The following is a 20,676-nucleotide window of genomic DNA, read 5'->3' on the forward strand; positions in this document are numbered from 1 at the left end:
ATTACTGTGATACCAAAAACAAACAAGGAAATTACAAGAAAAGAAAATTGCAGGCCAATGTCTCTGATGATATATAGAAGTGAATATCCTCACCAAAATATTAGCAAACCAATTTCAACAATATCTTATAAAAATTATTCATCATGATCCAGTGTGATTTATTCCAGTGATGCAAGGATGGTTCAATACATTCAAATCAATCAGTGTGATACATCACATTAAGAAGAAGAAGAAGAAAAAACATATGATCATCTCAATAGGTGCAGAAAAAGTCTTCAACAAAATACAACATCTGCTCATGATAAAAACTCTAAGCAAAATGGGTTTGGAGAAAACATCCCTCAACACAATAAAGACTATATATAAAAAACCCAGGCCTTACGGTTAAAAAAAAAACAACTGAAACATTTCCTCTGAGATCAGGAACAAGATGAGGATGTGCAGTCACCACCTTTATCCAACATAGTACTGGAAGTGTTAGTTGCAGCAATAAGAAATAAAAGACATCCAAATTTGTAAGGAAGAAGTATAACTGTCACAATTTGCAGATGATGTGATATTATATACAGATCACAAAAAACAGAACTTATAAATGAATTCAATAGAGTCGCATAATATAAAATATACAAAAATTTATTTCTATACAATAACAATCAGAAATTAATAAAACATTCCTGTTTACAATTGCATCAAAATAAAATACTAGTAACCAATACAAGAAAGGAGGAAAAATATCTGTAAACCAACTACTGAGACAGAAAGAAATTGAAAATGACACAAATAAATGGAAAGATTTTCTGTTTTCATTGATTGGAAGAGTACTGTGAAAATGTGCATATTACCCAAAGCAATGTATAGATTCCACGCAGCCTTTATCAAAATTACATTGGCATTTTACACAGACATAAAAAAAAAGCAGTCCTAAATTTATACGGGGCCACAAAGACCCCATAGAGTTAAAGTAATCTAGAGAAAGAACAAAGCTGGAGGCATTATGCTTCCTGACTTCAAACTATAGTACGAAGCTATACTCAACAAAAGAGTGTGATATGGGCATAAAAGCAGACATAAAAGAGTAAAGAATTTCAAAATAAACCTACTAATACATAGTCAATGAATTTATGACAAAAGGTCCAAATTATACAACGGGGAAATGATAGTCTCTTCAATAAATGATGCTTGGAAAACTGGACAGCCCCATGCAAAAGAATGGCTGTACTACATCATACCCAAAAGTCAACTCAAAATTCATTAAAGACTGAGTGTGACACTTGAAACCGTAACTCCCAGAAGGAGTTTTAAGGGGTGTGCTCCTTGACATCAGCCTAGGTAATGATTAGTTGAATTTGACACCAAAAAGCAAAGGCAACCAATGTGAACATAAACAAGTGCGAGTATACAAAAATGGACCTAACAGACATTCTATTCAAAAGCAGATTATTTTGTTCTCAAATACTCCCACAACATTCTCAATAACTGATCCTACGATAGGCCACACACTAGTCTTTAAAAATTTAAGGAGACTGAAATGATAGCACATATCCTTTCCAACCCATAAGGGAATCAACAACTAGAAATCAACAACTTAAAAAAATTGGAAAACTATAAATATGTGAAAATTAAACAACACACTCCTGGACAACCAGTGGGTCAAAAAAATGGAAAGGAAACAGAAAACACCTATAGAAGCACCAAGAGTGCATTATGGTTCCTTTTTCTCCACATCCTTCTCAACACTTATCTCTTCCTTTTGATTCTAGCCATTCTGACAAGAGTAAGGTGATAGATCATTGTGACTTTGATTTGCATTTCCTTGATTGTGATGTTGAACACCTTTCATGTGTCTGTTGGCTATTTGTAGATCTTCTTTGGAAAAATGTCTTTTTGGATTCTGTCCATTTTAATTGGATTACTTGCTTTTGAGTTGTACCACATCTTTATATATTTTGGATATTAATTATCAGATATGTCATTTACAGCTATCTTCTCCCATTCAGTAGTCTGCTTCATTGACGACTTGCTTTACTGTGCAAAAGTTTTTATTTTGGTGTATCCCCAACAGTTTTATTTTGCTTTTGTTTCTTTTGCTTGAAGACACATGTCTAGGAATGCAAACTGGTGCAGCCATTATGGACAACAATACAGAGTTTCCTTAAAAAGTTAAACATAGAGAATTACCCAATAATTCCACTACTTGGTATCTACTCAAAGAAAATGAAAACACGAATTTGAAAAGACAGATGCACCACTATAATTATTGCAGCATTATTTACAATATCCAAGATATGGAAGCAATCCAAGTATCTGTCCATAAATGTGAATACAGAAGATGTGGTTTATTTTAAAGTGGAATTTTATTCTGTCATAAAAAAAATAAGATCTTGGCATTTGGAACAACATGGATGAACCAAAAAGGTATAGTACTAAGCAAAATAAGTCAGACAAGGCAACTATTATATGATTTCACTTATTGGTGGAATTTAAGAAACAAAAGGAAAAAGGAAAAGGAAAAACACAAAAACAGGTGTTTAAATAGAACAAACTCATGGTTGCCAGAGGGATGACAGGTACTGAGATGAGTGAAAAAGACAGAGGAGATTAAGAGTACCTATTCTGATGAGAACGAATAATGTATAGAATTGTTGAATCATATTGTACACCTGAAACTAGTTTTAATTATACTTCAATAAAAAATGGTAAGAAAATACAGAAACAAAGGAAAAAGGAAACACCACATACCAAGACTAATGAGGTGTTGTAAAAGCAGTTCTGAGAGGGAAATGTATAGCATAAATTCATATTTTAAGAAAGGTAAAGCATCTTGTACTTGCTTTGGCAGCACATATACTAAAAGCAGAAAGATACAGAGTAGTTTAGCATGGCCTCTGTGCAAGGATGACACACAAATTTGCAAACGTTCTCTATTTTTGCATTGTGTGGGGCTCTGCTCTGACAGCACAGCATGTTTCTCTCTCCCTCTCTCTGTCCCTCTCCCCACCCTCTCAAAATAAATGAAATTAAACAATTAAAAAAGAAAGGTAAAACATCTTAAAAATGTATCCTAACTTTACACTTCAGGAATTAGAAAATGGAGAGTAAACAGAGTCCACAGTTAGGAAAAGAAAGGACAACAGCGATCAGAGTGGAAATAAAATGAGAGACCAGTAAACAAAAATCCAGAAGTAACTTTTTAAAAAATGCATACTTTTGTAAGTATGTAAACAAATAGGTAAGCTATTGGAGAAACTGACCAAGACACATCTATTAGGGTCCATATAAATCATCTATTTCTTTTTTACAGAATATTTATTCAGGTTGTAAAGTATATTTTCTCATGTGCCATTTTGGAAGTGCTTTATCATAAAGACTATTCTTTTGTTTGATGAAAAACAGAAGCCACAGTGTCAGTGATTATTCTGGACCTCCACGTTGGAGACATTCAATTTCTTCTTGAGACACAAATTTCCTTCTGTATTTCTGAGATAACATATTTATTATTTCTGCAGTGTCTGGTGAATCTGGATGCATCAGCAAATCTGGTGATTTGCTTACCTTAGAATGCTGTCAAATTGAAAAAGAGTGAGAGGGTAGTCCTACTGATATCAAAACTTCTGATACATTGGCTTTAGAATTGTCTCTTCTGGGGGCACCTGGGTGGTTCAGTCAGTTGAGCATCCAACTCTTGATATTAGCTCAGGTAGTGATCTCTTGGTTGTGGGATAGAGCCCAGTGTCAGGCTCTGTGCTGTGTGAAGCCTGCTTAGGATTCTCTCTCTTGAAAAAAATTTCTCTCTCAAAATAAACATTTAAAAAGAATGGTTTCTTCTGTCAGGGAACCTTAGCAGAGTATGTGGCTTGACTACCTGAATGACCTTGCTGGCAGATGCCATCTTGCTGCCCTTCATGACCCCGAGATGGGGCAGCTTCAGGGGTACTTGCTAGGCAGAGAGATAATAATAACTTATTTTTGGAAAAAATGAACAAAATTGAGTAACTTTTAGCTGCATTAACTCAGGAAAGAACGAACACTCAATAAAAATAAAATCAGAAATGAAAAGCCAGACATTACAACTTACACAACAGAAATAGATAGGGTCCTGAGAGATTATGGATCATATACCACTAAACTGCATAAAGTAGAAGAAACAATTTAAATATTTAAATCAACAACCATCACATTAATAGAATGAAAGATAAAAATCATACAATCATCTCAATAGATGCACAGCATTTGACAAAATACCAGATTTTTTCATGATAAACATCTACAAACAACTGGAAATAAAAGGATCATATCTCAACATACTTAAAACCATTTATAATAATCTCACATCCTAACACATGCAACAGTGAATAATTCGAAGGTTTTCCTGTAAGATCAGAATGAGACACAGTTGCCTACTATCATCACACTTAGACAACATAGTACTAGAAGTGCTAGCTACAGAAATTAGGCAAGACAAAGAAATAAAAGCAATCTATATTGGAAAGGAAAAAGTAAAATTGTTATTTGCAAATGATATGATCATACATATGAAAAATCCTAAAGACTCATCTAAAAAGTTTTTGGAACTTATCAGTTTAGTAAAGTTGCAGGATATAAAATCAACATGTAAAAATCAGGTTGCAGGGGCATCTGGGTGGCTCAGTTGGTTAAGCATCTGACTCTTGATTTCAGCCAAGTCATGATTTCACAGTTCATGAGATAAAGCCCCATGTTGGGGCCTGCACAGTGTGAAGCCTGCTTGGTATTCTCTCTTTCCCTCTTTCTCTGTCCTCTGCTCATGCTCCCTCTCAAAAATAAACTTAAAATAATCTGTTGTATTTCTCTACACTAACCAAAAGATATCTGAAAAAGAAACAAAATTATGCCACTAACAATTTTATCACAAACAATGAAATACATTTAACAGAGAAGGTAAAAGATGTACAGTAAAAACCTTAAGACCTTGGTGAAAGAAATTGAAGACATCAAATGGACAGATATCTTGTTTTCTTGGTACAGAAGAATAATGTTATTATTACAATGTCTATACTACCCAAAGCCATGGATACTTGCAATGCAATCTTTATAAAAAATGCAATGGCATTTTTAATAGGAAGTGAAACATCAACCTAAAATTTGTATGGAGCCATGAAAGACCCTAAATAGGTATAGCGATAATCAGGAGGAAGAACAAAGCCAGAGACATCATGCTTCTTGATTTCAAACTAATCTGCAAAGCTGTAGTAATTACAATAGTATAGTACTCAAGACGAAGAAAGATTGCAGAGTAGGAAGATTCTGAGCTCACTTAGTCCTGTGAGCACACCACAGCTACAAGTAAATATAATGAAACTCACTGTCACAATGACCTGGAGACTAGCGGAACAGCTCTTCCACAGCTAAAGATAAAAAGAAAAAGCCACATCAGGAAGGGTAGAAGGGAAAAACATGTTTGGGAGCTAAACCCACACCACTTCCCTGTGGTGTGAAGGGTTGAAGTCCCAAATTTGACACTTCCTGCCAGGAAGATTTGTCCTGGAAGATGAGCCCCCATATGACTGCTTTTGAACATCAGTGGGGCTTGATGCTGGGAGACCCAGAGGGCTTTAGGAAATGAAGAATCCTCAGGGCGCCTGGGTGACTCAGTCGGTTAAGCGTCTGACTTCGGCTCAGATCATGATCTCACAGTTCGTGGGTTCGAGCCCAGAGTCAGGCTCTGTGCTTACAGCTAGCTCAGAGCCTGGAGTCTGTTTCAGGTTCTCTCTCTCTCTCTCTCTCTCTGACCCTCCCCTGCTCATGCTGCCTCTCTCTCTCTCTCAGAAATAAATAAATCATTAAAAAAAAAAAAAGGAAAGGAAGACGCCAGCTTCAAGGGACCATGCACAATATCACTTGCTCTGAGAACCAGCACAGAAGAAGCAGTTGCACCAGGCCTACACATGATGGATATTTGTAGACTAATTTTAGGGCATGTGTTGGATGGACAGGGATCTGTAGAAAATTTCTCTGGGAACAGAAGCACTGGTGAGTGGAATTTTTATTGCTCCTCTTCACCTTACCTTGGGGCCCCAGTGCTGGAAGGAGCCAGTTCTGATGCTTTTCATCAACTTGCTAGCACCACTCACCTTGCCCTGGCATTCCCCTGTGGACCCACTTTGCTTACCCTCCTGCCCTGGCAGAAACTCCTCCAATGCAGCTCCTGCCTTGCCAAATCTGGTGAGCAGCCTTGATAGGGACTGGGGGCTCCTTAATGTCACTCCTGCCCTAGCTAGGAGGGGGCCAGCTCTGCTCACCAGCAGGTCTACAACAATCATAGGTGAGTCTTGAAGCAAACTACACTGGAGGGGCCAATCCCAGCCATAAGCATTCCTACAGAAAGTTCAGCTGGGTCTCTCATCTAGCTACACCAGGGCTCAGTCCCACACACAACAGTAGTTGGCCAGGCATTGCAGCCACCTGGGCCAGACACTAGCCCCACCCATCAGTGTTCCATCAGCAGTCATGGCTCGATCCAAAAGGAGGCTGCATGCACTCCATGCAGCGGATACCCATAGAGACTGGCTCTGGTGTCCATGGGGGATTATAGTACTGAGCCCCAGAGGATAGCTTCTGCATAGGCCATGACCTTCTACATAGGGCCATGACAGGAGATGTAGCTGTCCCACCCAATATATAAAAATAAACACAGTCAGACACAACAAAGGAGAGAAATGTGTCCCTCATGAAATAAGAGAAATCATCAGAAAAACAAACTAAGCAAAATGGATACAATCTATGTGATGAGTTTAAAAAAAAAAAAAAGACTTTTAAGATGCCCACCACACTTGAGAGAAGAGTGAATAAACTCAGTGAAAACTTACACCAAGAGATGTAAAATATATTTTAAAAATCAGAGCTAAAGAATACAACAGTGGAGATGAAAAAAACACAACAGGGAATCAACAGATTAGAGGATGTAGAAGAACTGTGGTCTGGAAGACAAGGTAGTATAAATCACACTAGCTGACAGCAGAAAGAAAAAAGACATTTAAAAAATAAAGATAAGTGGGGGTACATGGGTGCCTCAGTCGGTTAAGTGTTGACTGGCTTAGCTCATGATCTGTGAGTCTGTGAGTGTCTGTGAGTATGAGCCCCGCCAACCGGCTCTGTGCTGACAGCTTAGAGCTTAGAGCCTGCTTCGGATTCTGTGTGTCCTTCTCTCTCTGCCCCTCCCCAGCTTGTGTTCTGTCTCTCTCTCTCTCTCAAAAATAAATTTAAAAAAATTTTTAAAAAGTGAGGATAAGAGATGACCTCTGAGATGTCAACTATACTGAAGCCACATTTTTGGTGTCCCCAAAGGAAAACAGAGATGGGGCAGAAAATTAATTTGAAGAAATAATACTTGAAAATTTCCCTAACCCAGGGAGGGAAACAGAACATCCAGGTCTATGAAGCACAGAAAAGCACAAAAAAGATGCACTCAGAGAGGTCCACACTAAGACACATAATAATTAAAATGCCAAAAATAAATGATAGAGAATTTTAAAAACAGTAAGAGAATCCATTAATAGATAAGTGGATAAAGAATATGTGGTATGTATTATATATAATGGAATATTATAACGGGATATAATAAAGAAAAAGAGCTTGCCATTTCTGACAACTTAGATACACCTAGAGGGTATTATGCTAAGGGAAATAAATCTGACAAGGAAAAAATATACCATATGATACCACTTATATGCAAAATACAAAAAAAAAAAACCCACCCAAATGAACAAAAAGCAAAAGCAGAACCATAAATACAGAGAAAAAAACTGATGGTTGCCAGAGGGTGGAGAATAGGCAAAATGGGAGAAGGGGAGTAGGAGACACTGGCTTCCAGTTATGGAATGAATAATTCATGGAATAAATGGTACAGCATAAGGAATATAGTCAATGGTATTCTATTGTTGTAGAATTAAATATGGTAACTAAACTTGTGGTGGGCATAGCATAATGTAACAGCAACATAAAAGCATCAGGAGGAAAAAAAAAGTGCTACATACAAGGGAACTCCATAAGGTTATCAGCTGATTTTTCAGACTTTTTCTAGGCCAGAAGGTATTGGCTTAATGTATTCAAAGTGCTGAAAGGAAAACTTCTACGACCAAGAATATGGACTTAGCAAGTTTATGATTCAGAATTAAAGAAGAGATAGTTTCCCAGACAACCAAAGTTAAAGGAGTTCATCACCACTAAACAAGCCTTACAAGAAACATTAAAAAGACTTCTTTAAGCATAAAAGACAAAGTCATAACTAGATATAAAAATTATTATTTAAAAAAATTTACTGGTAAAAGCAAATATATAGTAATGATACCAGATCAATCATTTACAAAGTTCATTTGAAGGTTATGGGACAAAAGTAGTAAAATTAATTATATTTACAATAACAATAGTTAAGGCTATGCAAAATGAAAAAAATAAGATGTCACATACATAAAAGATGCTGGAGGAAGTAAAAGTTTAGTGCTTTTAGAATGGGTTTGAACTTAAGTGACCATCAACATAATATAGACTGCCATATACATCGGGTGTCACATAAGAGCTTCATGGTAATTATAAATAAAAAGTCTACAATAGATACACAATAAAGTAAAAAAAAGAATCAAAGCATAAAACTTAAGGAAGCCATGAAATTAAAGGGAATGAGGAAGAGAAGAAACAGAGAAGAACTATAAAAACAACCAGAGAGTAATTAACAAAAAGGCAATAAGTACATTTCTAATAATAATCACTATAATTTAAAAAACTCATATTTTGAGAGAGACCATGAGTGGGGTAGGGGCAGAGAGAGAGAGGCAATCCCCAGCAGACTCCACACTGTCAATGCAGAGCCAGATGTGGTCTTAAAACCATGAAGTGTAAGATCATGACCTGAGAAGAAATCAAGAGTCGGACACTCAACCAATTAAGCCATCCAGGTACCGCTACCAATAATTACTTTAAATGTAAATACTCTAATTAAAAGCCATAGCAGGACTGAATACATAAAAATAAAAGACCCATCTATATGCTTCCTACTAAAGGATCACTTGAGACCTATAGATACAGGTTGAAAATAAAGGAATGGAAAAAGATACTCCATGTAAATTTAAACTAAAAAAAAAAAAAAACAGAGTAGTAATAATTATGTGAACATAATAGACTTAAAAAAAATACTAACAAAGGAAGACAGGGAAGGACATTACATAATGATAAAGGGATTGATCTGGGGCACCTGGCAGGCTCAGTCCAAAGAGCATGTGACTCTTGATTTCAGGGTCATGAGTTTGAGGCCCACGTTAGGTATAGAGATTACTTAAGAAAATAAATTTTATTTATTTATTTATTTTTACAAATAGTTTATTGTCAAGTTGGTTTCCATATAACACCCAGTGCTCATCCCCACAAGTGCCCTCCTCCATGCCCATCACCTCCCTTCAACTCCCTCCCCCCCCCATTAGCCCTTGGTTTGTTCTCAGCATTCAGGAATCTCATGGTTTGCCTCCCTCCCTCTCCCCAACTATTTTTCCCCTTCTTCTCCCCCATGGTCCTNGTTTGCTGCATCCCATAGGGTTTGGATTCTTGTATTTTCATTTTCATTTTTTTCCATATATTTTAAAATTTCTTCTCTAATTGCCTGATTTGCCCATTCGTTCTTTAGTAGGGTGTTCTTTAACCTCCATGTTTTTGGAGGTTTTCCAGACTTTTTCCTGTGATTGATTTCAAGTTTCATAGCATTATGATCTGAGAGTTTGCATGGTATGATCTCAATTCTTTTATATTTATTGAGGTCTGCTTTATGTCCCAGTATGTGATCTATCTTGGAGAATGTGCCATGTGCACTTGAGAAGAAAGTGAATTCCTTGGCTTCAGGATGCAGAGTTCTAAATATATCTGTCAGATACATCTGGTCCATTGTGTCATTCAGGTCCATTGTTTCTTTAGTGATTCTCAGTCTGGTTGATCTATCCATTGCTGTAAGTGGAGTATTGAAGTCCCCTGCTGTTAGCACATTCTTATCCATAAGGTTGTTTCTGTTTGTGATTAATTGTTTTAAATATTTAGGTGCTCCCATATTCGGTGTGTAGACATTTATATTTGTTAGTTCTTCCTGATTGATGGACCCTGTAATTATTATAGAATGCCCCTCTTCATCCCTTGCTATTGTCTTTAATTTAAAGTCCAGTTTGTCCGATATAAGTATAGCTACTCCAGCTTTCTTTTGACTTCCTGTAGCATGATAGGTATTTCTCCATCCCCTTACTTTTAATCTGAAGGTATCTTCCAATCTAAAATGTGTTTCTTGTAGACAGCAAATAGATGGATTTTGTTTTTTTACCCATTATGCTACCCTATGTCTTTTGATTGGAGCATTCAGCACATTTACATTCAGTGTTATTATTGAAATATGTGGGTTTAGGGTCATTGTGTCGTTTGTGGGGTTCCTGCTTGTGGTGGTGTCCCTGGTGTCTTCGTTCCTTGCAACACTTCCCTCAGAGCGTCCCTCTCAGGATTTCTTGTAGGACTGGCTTATTGGTGATAAATTCTTTCAATTTTTGTTTATTTGGAAAGATTTTTATCTCTCCTTCTATTCTGATTGACAGACTTGCTCGATAGAGGATACTTGGCTGCATATTTTTTCTGTTCATGGCATTGAAGATCTCCTGCCACTCCTTTCTGGCCTGCCAAGTTTCAGTAGATAGGTCTGTCACCACTCTGATAGGTTTCCCTTTGTATGTTAGGGCCCTTTTCTCCCTAGCTGCTTTCAAAATTCTCTCTTTGTCCTCATATTTTGCCATTTTCACTATGATATGTTGTGCAGAAGATTGATTCAAATTATGTCTGAGGGGAGTCCTCTGTGCCTCTTGTATTTCAAAATTTACTTCCTTCTCCAGGTGGGGAAGTTCTCTGCTATAATTTGTTCCAGGACTCCTTCAGGACCTTTCCCTCTCTCTTCTTCTTCTGGGACTCCTATGATACGGATATTGTTGTGTTTGACCGTATCACTGAGCACTCTTCAAGATAGATTACATGTTGGGACCATGAAACAAGTATCAAGAAATTTAAGAAGATTGAAATTATATCAAGCATTATTTTTGACCACTATGGTAATAAAACTGGAAATCAATCTAACACACACACAAAATTGGAAATGACTCAAACATGTGGAGGATAAACAATATGCTCCTAAACAATAAATTAGTGAAAAAAGAAACTGAAGATGAATTAAAAAATAGCTTGAGACAAATAAAAATGGGCACAGAGCATTCCAAAATCTTTGGGATGTAGCAAAAGCAGATGTAAGAGGGACGTTTAGAATGATACAGGCCTATATCCAAAAACAAGAAAAATGTCAAACAATGTAATTTAATTTCTAAAGGAAATAGAAAAAGAACAAAGCTTAAGTTAGCAGAATGAAGGAGACAAAGATTAGAGCGCACATAGATGAAATACAAACTAAAAAATAAAAATAGAAAAAATCAATGAAACTAAGAGCTGTTTCTTGCAAAATATAAAGAAAATTGAAAAGCCTTTAGCCAGACTCATCAAGAAAATAAGAGAGGGAACTCAATTAAAATCAGCAATGAAGGAAGAAAAGTTATAATCAACACCACAGAAATACAATGCCCTATAAGAGACTACTACAAAAAATTATATACCAACTAATCAGGTAACCGAGAAGAAATTGATAAATTCCTAGAAACTTACAATCTTTCATGAGTCAATTAGGAAAAAATAAAACAAATATCATCAGTTTAATTACTAGAATGAAGTTGAATTCGTAATTAAAAAAACACACACTTAACAAACATAAGTTAATGATCAGGTGACTTTACAGGTGAAGTCTACCAAACTTTTAAGGAAGAGTTAAAATCTATCATTCTCAAAACTATTTCAAAAAAGAAGAGGAAGGAATGCTTCCAAAGTCATTCTACTATACCATCATCACCTAGGACATAAAACCAGACAAGGACACAACAAACAAATTAAAAACAAATACCCCTGAGACGCATAGATGCAAATATCCACAACAAAAAATAAGTGACTTGAATTCAACAGTACAGTAAAATGGTCATCTTCCACAACCAAATGGGATTTATACTAGTACTAGGATAGTTCAATATCTGCAATTCAATCAACATATCACATTAACAAAATGAAAGATAAAAAATATATAATCATCTCAACAAATGCAGATGAAGTATTTGACAAATTCAACACTCATGGTAAAAACTCTTTAAAAAAGTATGTATAGAGGAAAAATATCTCAAAACTATACAGGCTGAAAGGCTTTCCTCTAAGATAGGAACGAGACAGTTTGTCCACAGTCACAACTTTTATTTACTATAGTACCAGAAGTTGTACCTGCAGCAACCAGATAAGAAATAAAATGCATCACAATTGGTGAAGAAGTAAAACCGTCATTATTTGTAGAAGAAATAATACTATGTATAGAAAATCCTAAGGGCTTTATCGAAACATTATCAGAATAAATTTAGTAATTTTAGAGGACACAAATTAATATATAGAAACCTGTATATTATATGCTTATTATGTATGTGAGTAATTACATATAATTATGAATGTTAATGACATGAACACTCCCTGTATAATTTCATCAAAGAATACCTAGGAATAAATTTAACCAAGGAAGCGAAAGGCCTGTACAATGAACACTATCAGACACTGATTAAAGAAAATAAAAGTGACACATATAAAAAGATGTACTCTGCTTCCTGGGTTGGAAGAATTAATTGTGTTAAAATGTCCTTACTACCAACAGCGACACACAGATTTAATGCAATCCCTATGATCCATTTCAGAACTAGAACAAAAAATCCTTAAATGTGTACGAAACCAAAAAAGAGCCCCTAAACCAAAATATCCTTAGAAAGAAGAGTAAAGCTGATGGTATCACTTTCTGAGCTCAAACAAAGCTACAAAGCTATCGTAATCCAAATAGTATGGTACTGGCACAAAAATAGACACATAGACGAATGGTACAGAGTGAAGGCCCCAGAAACAAAGCCACAATTATATGTTAAATTAATCTATAACAAAAAGGCAAGAATATACAATGGGAAAAAGATAGTCTTTTCAATGAATGATGTTGGGGAATTGGACAGCTACCTGCAAAAGAGTGAAAGACTACTTTCTGACACTATATATAAAGGCAAAAGTGGATTAAAGACCTAAATGTAAGCTGTGAAGCCATAAAACTTCTAAATAAAAGCAAGTTTTAAGTTCTTGTACATTGGTCTTAACAATTTTTCTGTATCTTTCTTTGGTAAGAACAAAAGAAAAAATAAACAATTGGGACTACTTTAAAGTAAAATACTTTTGCACAGCAAAGGCAACCGTGAAATAAAAGACAACCTACCAAATGGGAAAAGATATTTGCAAATAATATTGTCAATAAGGTGTTAATATACAAAATATATATAAGTTTACTCCCACAACACCAAAACAAAAACAAAACCTCTAATCTAAAAAATGGGCAGAGGATATAGATGTTTTTGCAAAGAAGATATATAGACGACCACAGACACATAAGGCATCTGACATCATTAATCACCAGGGAAATGCAAATCAAAACCACAATAAAATATCACTTCATTCCTGTCAGAATGGGTAGTATCAAAAAGACAGAAAATAAATCTTTGTGAGGCTGTGCAGAAAAGGAAACTTTCATGCACTGTTGGTCTTAATGTAAATTGGTGCAGTCCTTATGGAAAACTCTCTGAAGATTCTTTTTTTTTATGTTTTATTTATTTCTGAGAGAGACAGGCAGCGTGAGCAGGGGAGGGTCAGAGAGAGGGAGATACAGAATCTGAAACAGGCTCCAGGCTCTGAGCTGTCAGCGCATAGCTCGATGCGGGGCTCGAACCCACGAATTGTGAGGTCATGACCTGAGCTGAAGTCAGACGCTTAACCCACTGAGCCACCCAGGCGCCCCTGAAGATTCTTAAACTGAAAATAGCAATACCTTATGATCCAAAAATTTCCCTCCTGTTTACCCATAGAAAATTAAAACACTAAATCAAAAAGATAGATGCACCCCTATGTTTATTATAGCATTATTTGTAATAACCAAGTTACAGAAGCAACCTAAGTGTCCTCAATACATAAAGATTAATATAAAGTTAGCAAGGAATGTCAGCCATAAAAAAGAAGGAAATCTTGGCATTTCTGACAACATGGATGAAGCTACTACACTAAATAAGTTAGAAAGACTACATGAGATCGCTCTTGCATATGAAATCTATAAAGAAAAAAGAAAAAAAGAAAAGGAATAAGTAAAACAAACAAAGAAGAAATTTGTAGTTACCAGAAGTGATGGGTGGAGGGGATGGATGAAATTACAAGAAGGGATTTAATAGGTACAATCTTTCAGTTATAAAATAAGTCAAGGAGACGTAAAACTGAGCAATGGGAATATAGCCAGAATTTTAATAACTTTTTATTATAACAACTGCTAACTAAACTGATTGTGGTGATCATTTTGTTATGTATATAAATGTTGAATCACTATGTTGTACACCTAAAATTAATATAATATCAATTATACTTCAATTAAAAAAGTATGTTACTGGCATAAAAAGTAGACACATGGACCAAAGCAACAGTTTAGAGAGCACAGAAGTAACCTCACATGTACATAATCTAATATTTGATAAGGGAGTCAAGAACAGTCACTAGAGAAAGAAAAATCTCTTTAACAAATGTTGTTTGTAAGCCTGGAGAATACATGCAGAAAAACGAAATTGGGCCCCTAATTTACATCACTTATATAAATTAAGTCAAAAGGATTAAATGCTGAAATATAAGTCCTGTGACTATAAAATCCCTAGAAAATCACTTAGGGAATACCTTCCTTGACATTGGATTGGACAATAATTTTCTGAATGTGACACCAAAGCACAAAACCAAAGCAAAAATCAGCAAGTGAGAGTGCAATCAAACTAAAAAACAAATTCAGAGTGACATCACCAATATGGCAAGTAGTCCATTCCTGATGTCCCTTCTCTCCATAAGAACAATGGACAACTTTTAAAGGGCAAGACACCACTAAGAAAGTCTTGAAACACGGAGGTGAGTTTTAAGCATCGTACTGGACCACAGAGACCAAGACAGACTGCATTAAAAGGTTTAGAAGAACAGCTACTTGCTGACCAGATTTCCCTACCCAAGGCTGGCATAATACTGCAATGAGAGGTCTCCTCTTAGACTATGGTTCCCTACAATGAGAGAAGAGAGCCTATAGTGGACATCCAGCTCCCCCAGCATTGTGGCTTACTTCTTGGGAACACCTACTGTGATCTTCCCCACAGGATTTTTCAGGTATATGCAGGACGTGACCACTGAAAATGTTATTGTGGTGGAGAAACTGAAAGCAACTTGCATACACCAGCACTTGGATCTTAGCAGAATTCCTATGTGCAGAACCAAAGTAAGGGTCCCAAACAGCATTTTGCTCATGTGCAGAGCAAAACCGGTGGTTAAATCTGGTCAGAGAACTCAGTGGGATGCACTGAAATGATGGGACTTTCTGGCCCTGGAATCCTGTGTGCCCAGGCAGGTGGAATCATAGCCCAGCCCAATGACGAATGTAGCTCCCAGCTCCATCTGTCCAGAACACCTGAATGCTGGATAACTCAGCAACACTAAAACAGAGAGTACGGCAGGCAGAGCTGATCATCTGTAGCAGAATTTAAGTGGCATCATTTGACAAGGGAACCTAGAGAGTGTGTCAGCGAAGTGAAGACCACAAAGAGTTTTTGTCCTTGCAGCTAGGATCCCATCAGGCCTAGGCAAAGAAACTAACTAGCAGTTCTGCCCATGCTGAAAATAATCTTTTTAGCCTGCCTAACCAAGGAAGCTAAACAGAGAACACAGGAAATGGTCTAGCCCATCTAACAGCCCTGTTTAAAGTGGCACCTGAACAGAGATTACAGTCCATGGCTTTGTCTGTTTACAGAGCAAAATTAGTGGTTCTGTCTGACCAGGAAGTTCATTCCAGTCTTGTCTGATTGAGGTCTCCACGCACTTAGCCATGCAAGCCCTTGGGCGTGTCCTATTGCCGAACCCGCGCAGATAAGTTCATCCATAGCGCTAGCAAATTCTGAGAACAGCATTCAGTCCTGAACATCTGTAAGCCCATCAAAAACCCAGGGAACTTCAAAGCCCATCTTAAACCCCTAGGCTTAAGGGAACCAAGGCGGGGTTGGGAACCAAGCTAACATTCCTATCCAACTGTTCCCAGCCAATGGTGCCACCCTTCACCTCAGAGCTCAGACAGTGGCTTCACCCAAGAATAAACCACCTGCCTAACGATGTTACCAGCAGACATGTTCAGAAATCTAAGCTGAGCTGACTAATATGCAGTTTCGTGAAGCCTGGCAAGGCCAGTGTTTATTCAAATGCACAGATACCAATGTAAAGAATGAATGATGACCAAAAAAAATCTGGTAAACATGACACTGCCAAAGAAAGCAGTGTCAATAACTGAACCTAAGGAAATGTGTATTCTTAACTGTCACACAAAGAATTCAGAAAAATTCTCTTAAAGTAGTTTAATAAACTACAAGAACACACAGACAACTAAATGAAATTAGGATAACAGTGCATGAAAAAATAAGGTCAAAAAAATAGAAAACATAAAAAAATAATTTCAGAAGTTCTAGAAATGAAAAATACATGGAACAGAAGAATTCAACAGAGAGCTTCAAAAGTTGACAAGTGCATCCAGAAGAAAGGATTAATGGCCTATAAGACAAGACATTTGAAATTATCCAGTGTTAGGAGAAAAAAGGAGGAAATGTGGGAAAGGAAAAACCTACTCGACATATGAGATATAATGAAAAGAAATAATAGTCACATTATGGGAATTCTAGAGGAAGAGAAAAAGGGACAAAAAGTATTTTTAAGGCAATAGTGGTTAAAGTCTTATTTAACCTTAAGAAAACTTTACATGCTGGTCCATGAGGCTTAAAGTACCCAACACTGGTTGAACCTGATGAGGGCTACACCAAGACATAATTAAATTGTCAAAAGTCAAACACAAAATATGAATTTTGAAAGCAGCAAGAAGAAAGTTACATATGAAGAAATCTCCACAATGCTATTGGTGGATTTCTCAACAAAACTTTTCAGGTCAGGGGACAGTGGGATGGTATATTTCAAATTCTGAAAGGAAAAAAAAAAGTCAATGAAGATTCCTCTACCCAACGAAACTGCCTTTCAGAAAAGGAGAGATCAAGACTTTCTTCAACACACAAAAACAGAGAGCTTACACCAGTTAACCTGCCTTAGAAGAATTGCCAAAGAATTTTTGAGCAAAAGTAAAATGATGATAATTATCATAAAAACATAACAAAATAGTGTAAAACTCTCTGGTCATGGTAAACATAAGTCAATATTAGACTCTAGTTTGTAATTCATTTTCAACTTTAGTTTAAAAGTTAAAAGTAAAATGTAGTAAAAGCAATCATAACTAAAACAATCTGTTATTGGATATACAATACAAAAAAAAATGTGTAGCCTGTAACATCAATTCCATAATATTGAGGGAGAGGAGGAGGAGTAAAGTATAATGCTTAGGGATGGTTTCGAAATTGTTGTCAGTTTAATTTTTTTAAAAAAAGGTTTGTTTACTTTTGAGAGAGAGAGAGAGAGCGCGAGAGAGAGCATGAGCAGGGGAGGGCAGAGAGAGAGGGAGGCACAGAGTCCGAAGCAGGCTCCAGGGCCTGATGTGGGGCTTGAACGCACACATTATGAGATCGTGACCTGAGCCAAAGTCAGACACTTGACCGACTGAGCCACCCAGGTGCCCAAATTGTTGTTAGTTTAAAATAAGGTATTATAATGTTAAGATACTTTAAATAAACCTCATGGTTACTGTGAGATAAAAACAAAACAAAACAAAAAAAAAACCTCCCAGATGAGAGCCTATCATTGAGGAAAAAAAAAAACAAACCATGATTAGAAAACTTGAATTTTTATTCCTAGGCTCTATTTCATTCTCCTGAAAATGGAGAAGCAGTGAAAATGAATTTAATGTTAAACTGTATCTATGTGATAAAGCCTCCATAAAAACTCCAGTATCATGTGGTTCAGAGAGCTTTTAGGTTGGTGAACACATCCTCACTCCAGGAGGGTGATGCTCTCAACTGCACCAGCAGAGAAAATTTGGACTTAGGATTCTCCATGGCCTTGCCTTTTTTATCTTTTCATCTAGCTGTTCATCTGTAGTCTTTAAATTATCCTTTAATAAACTGGTAAATAGAAGTGTTTTTCCTGGGTTCTGTGAGCTGCTCTAGCAAACTAATCCAACATGGGGATGGAATTGTTGATTTTACTTATTCTGATGGGTGTGAGATGATATCTCATTGTAGTTTTGATTTGCATATTTCTGATAATGATGTTGAGCATCTTTTCATGTGTCTGTTGGTCATCTAGATGTCTTCTTTGGAGAAAGGTCTATAGATGTCTTCTGCCCATTTATAATAAATTGGATTATTCATTTTTTGGGTGTTGAGTTTTATAAGTTTTTAAATATCTTTTGGATACTAATCCTTATCAGATATCTCATTTGAAAATATTTTCTCTCACTCCATAGGTTGAGTTTAGTTTTATTGATTGTTTCCTTCCTGTGAAGCTTTTTATTTTGATAAAGTCTCAATAGTTTATTTTTGCTTTTGTTTCCTTGCCTCAGGAGATGTATCGAGAAAGAAATTGCTACAGCCTATGTCATAGAAATTACTGTCTGTGTTCTCTTCTAGGATTTTTATGGTTTCAGGTCTCATATTTAGGTCTTTTATTCATTTTGCATTTATTTTTGTGTCTGGTGTAAGAAAGTGGTCTAATTTCATTCCTTTACATATTGCTGTCTAGTTTTCCAAACACAATTTGTTGAAGAGACTTTTTTCATTGGATATCTTTCCTGTTTTGTTGAAGATTGACCATATTAATTGACCCAGTTAATTTTTCAGTTTTCTACTCTCTTTCATTGATCTGTGTATTATTTTTGTGCCAGGACCATACTGTTTTTACCACTGCAGCTTTGTAATGTAACTTGAAGTCTGGAATTGTGATGCCCTCTAGCTTTGTTTTTCTTTTTCAAGATTGCTTTAGCTTCTCCCATGCCTATTCTGGTACCATACAAATTTTAGGATTCTTTATTCTAGTTCTAGTTTATGTATACCACCAGTGAGAAATGCTGGTGGTATTTTGATAACAATTGCATTAAATGTTAGATTGTGGTAGGTAGTATAGATATTTTAACAAGATTTCTTCTTGTAATTAATGAACATAAAATGTCTTTCCATTTCTTTGTGTCATCTTTAATTTCTCACATCACTGTTTTACAGTTTTTAGAGGACACATCTTTCACCTCTTTGGTTAGGTTTATTCCTAAGTATGGTTTTTGATGCAATTATAAGTAGGATTGATTCCTTGATTTCTCTTTCTGCTGTCTCATTATTGGTGTCTAGAAATGCAACAAATTTCTGTACATTGATTTTGTATCCTATGTCTTTACTGAAATCGTGTATCAACTCTAGCAATTTTCAGGTGGAGTCTTTCAGGTTTTCTATATAATGTATCATGTCATCTGCAAATAGTGAAAATTCTACTTATTCCTTATTGAGTTGGATGCCTTTTCTTTTTCTTGTCTGAATGCTGTGGCTAGGACTTCTAATGCTATGTTAAAAAACAAGTACTGATAGTGGACATCCCAGTCTTGCTCCTGACTATAGAGGAAAAGCTGTCAGTCGTTCCCATTCAGGATAATATTAGCCATGGGTTTTTCATACATGGCTTTATTTATGTTGTGGTATGTCCCCTCTACCCTACTTGGTTGAGGGTTTTTATCATGAGTGAATGTTGTATTCTGTCAAATGTTTATTCTGCATCTATTGAAATGATCATGATTCTTACCTTTTATTTTTTTTTTAATGTTTGCTTATTTTTGAGAGAGAAGGAGACAGAGTGCAAGCAGGGGAAGGGCAGAGAGAGACTGAGACACAGAGTCTGAAGCAGGCTCCAGGCTCTGAGCTGACAGCATAGAGCCTGACACAGGGCTCAAACTCATGAACTGTGAGTTTGTGAACTGAGCCAAAGTCGGACCCTTAACCAACTGAGCCATGCAGGTGTCCTAGTTCTTATTCTTCCTGTTTTTTAATATGGTGTATCATGTTGATGGATTTGCAAATACTGAACCATACTTGCAGCCCAGGAACAAATCCCATGTGATCATGAGGACTGATTTTTTTTAGTGGACTGTTGGTTTCTTAGTATTTTATTGATAATTTTTGCATCTATGGTCATCAAGGATATTGGTCTGTAGCTCTCTTTTATAGTGGAGTCTTTATCTAATTTGGGTATCTGAGTAATGCTGGCTTCATATAATGAATTTGGAGGTTTTCCTTACTTTTCTATTTTTTGGGAATTGTTTGAGAAGAATAGGTGTTAACTCTTCTTTAAATTTTTGGTAGAATTTGCCTGTGAATCCATTTGGTCTTGGACTTTGTTTGTTGGAAGATTTTTGATTACAGATTTTTTTTTTTTTTTTTTTTTTACTGGTTATTGGTCTGTTCAAGTTTTCCATTTCCTCCTGTTTCAGTTTTGGTAGCTTATATATTTCTAGGAATTTCATTTTCTTCAGGCTGTCCAAAGGTTTGCATA

General features: G+C 36.2%; 1 non-coding gene and 1 pseudogene across 1 annotated transcript; one reads left to right on the forward strand and one right to left on the reverse strand.

The window, feature by feature from the left end:
- The first annotated feature begins 2,823 nt into the window (after positions 1-2,823).
- Positions 2,824-2,929, forward strand: LOC144235986 (U6 spliceosomal RNA). The gene has a single exon (XR_013336382.1). It is a non-coding gene; the product is annotated as a U6 spliceosomal RNA (small nuclear RNA).
- A 482-nt stretch (positions 2,930-3,411) lies between these two features.
- On the reverse strand, positions 3,412-3,904 carry LOC144235962 (alpha-ketoglutarate dehydrogenase component 4-like; annotated as a pseudogene).
- Positions 3,905-20,676: the final 16,772 nt, after the last annotated feature.

This window comes from Crocuta crocuta, unplaced genomic scaffold, assembly GCF_008692635.1.
Source record: "Crocuta crocuta isolate KB4526 unplaced genomic scaffold, BGI_CrCroc_1.0 scaffold145, whole genome shotgun sequence".
In the NCBI taxonomy this organism is placed as follows: domain Eukaryota; kingdom Metazoa; phylum Chordata; class Mammalia; order Carnivora; family Hyaenidae; genus Crocuta; species Crocuta crocuta.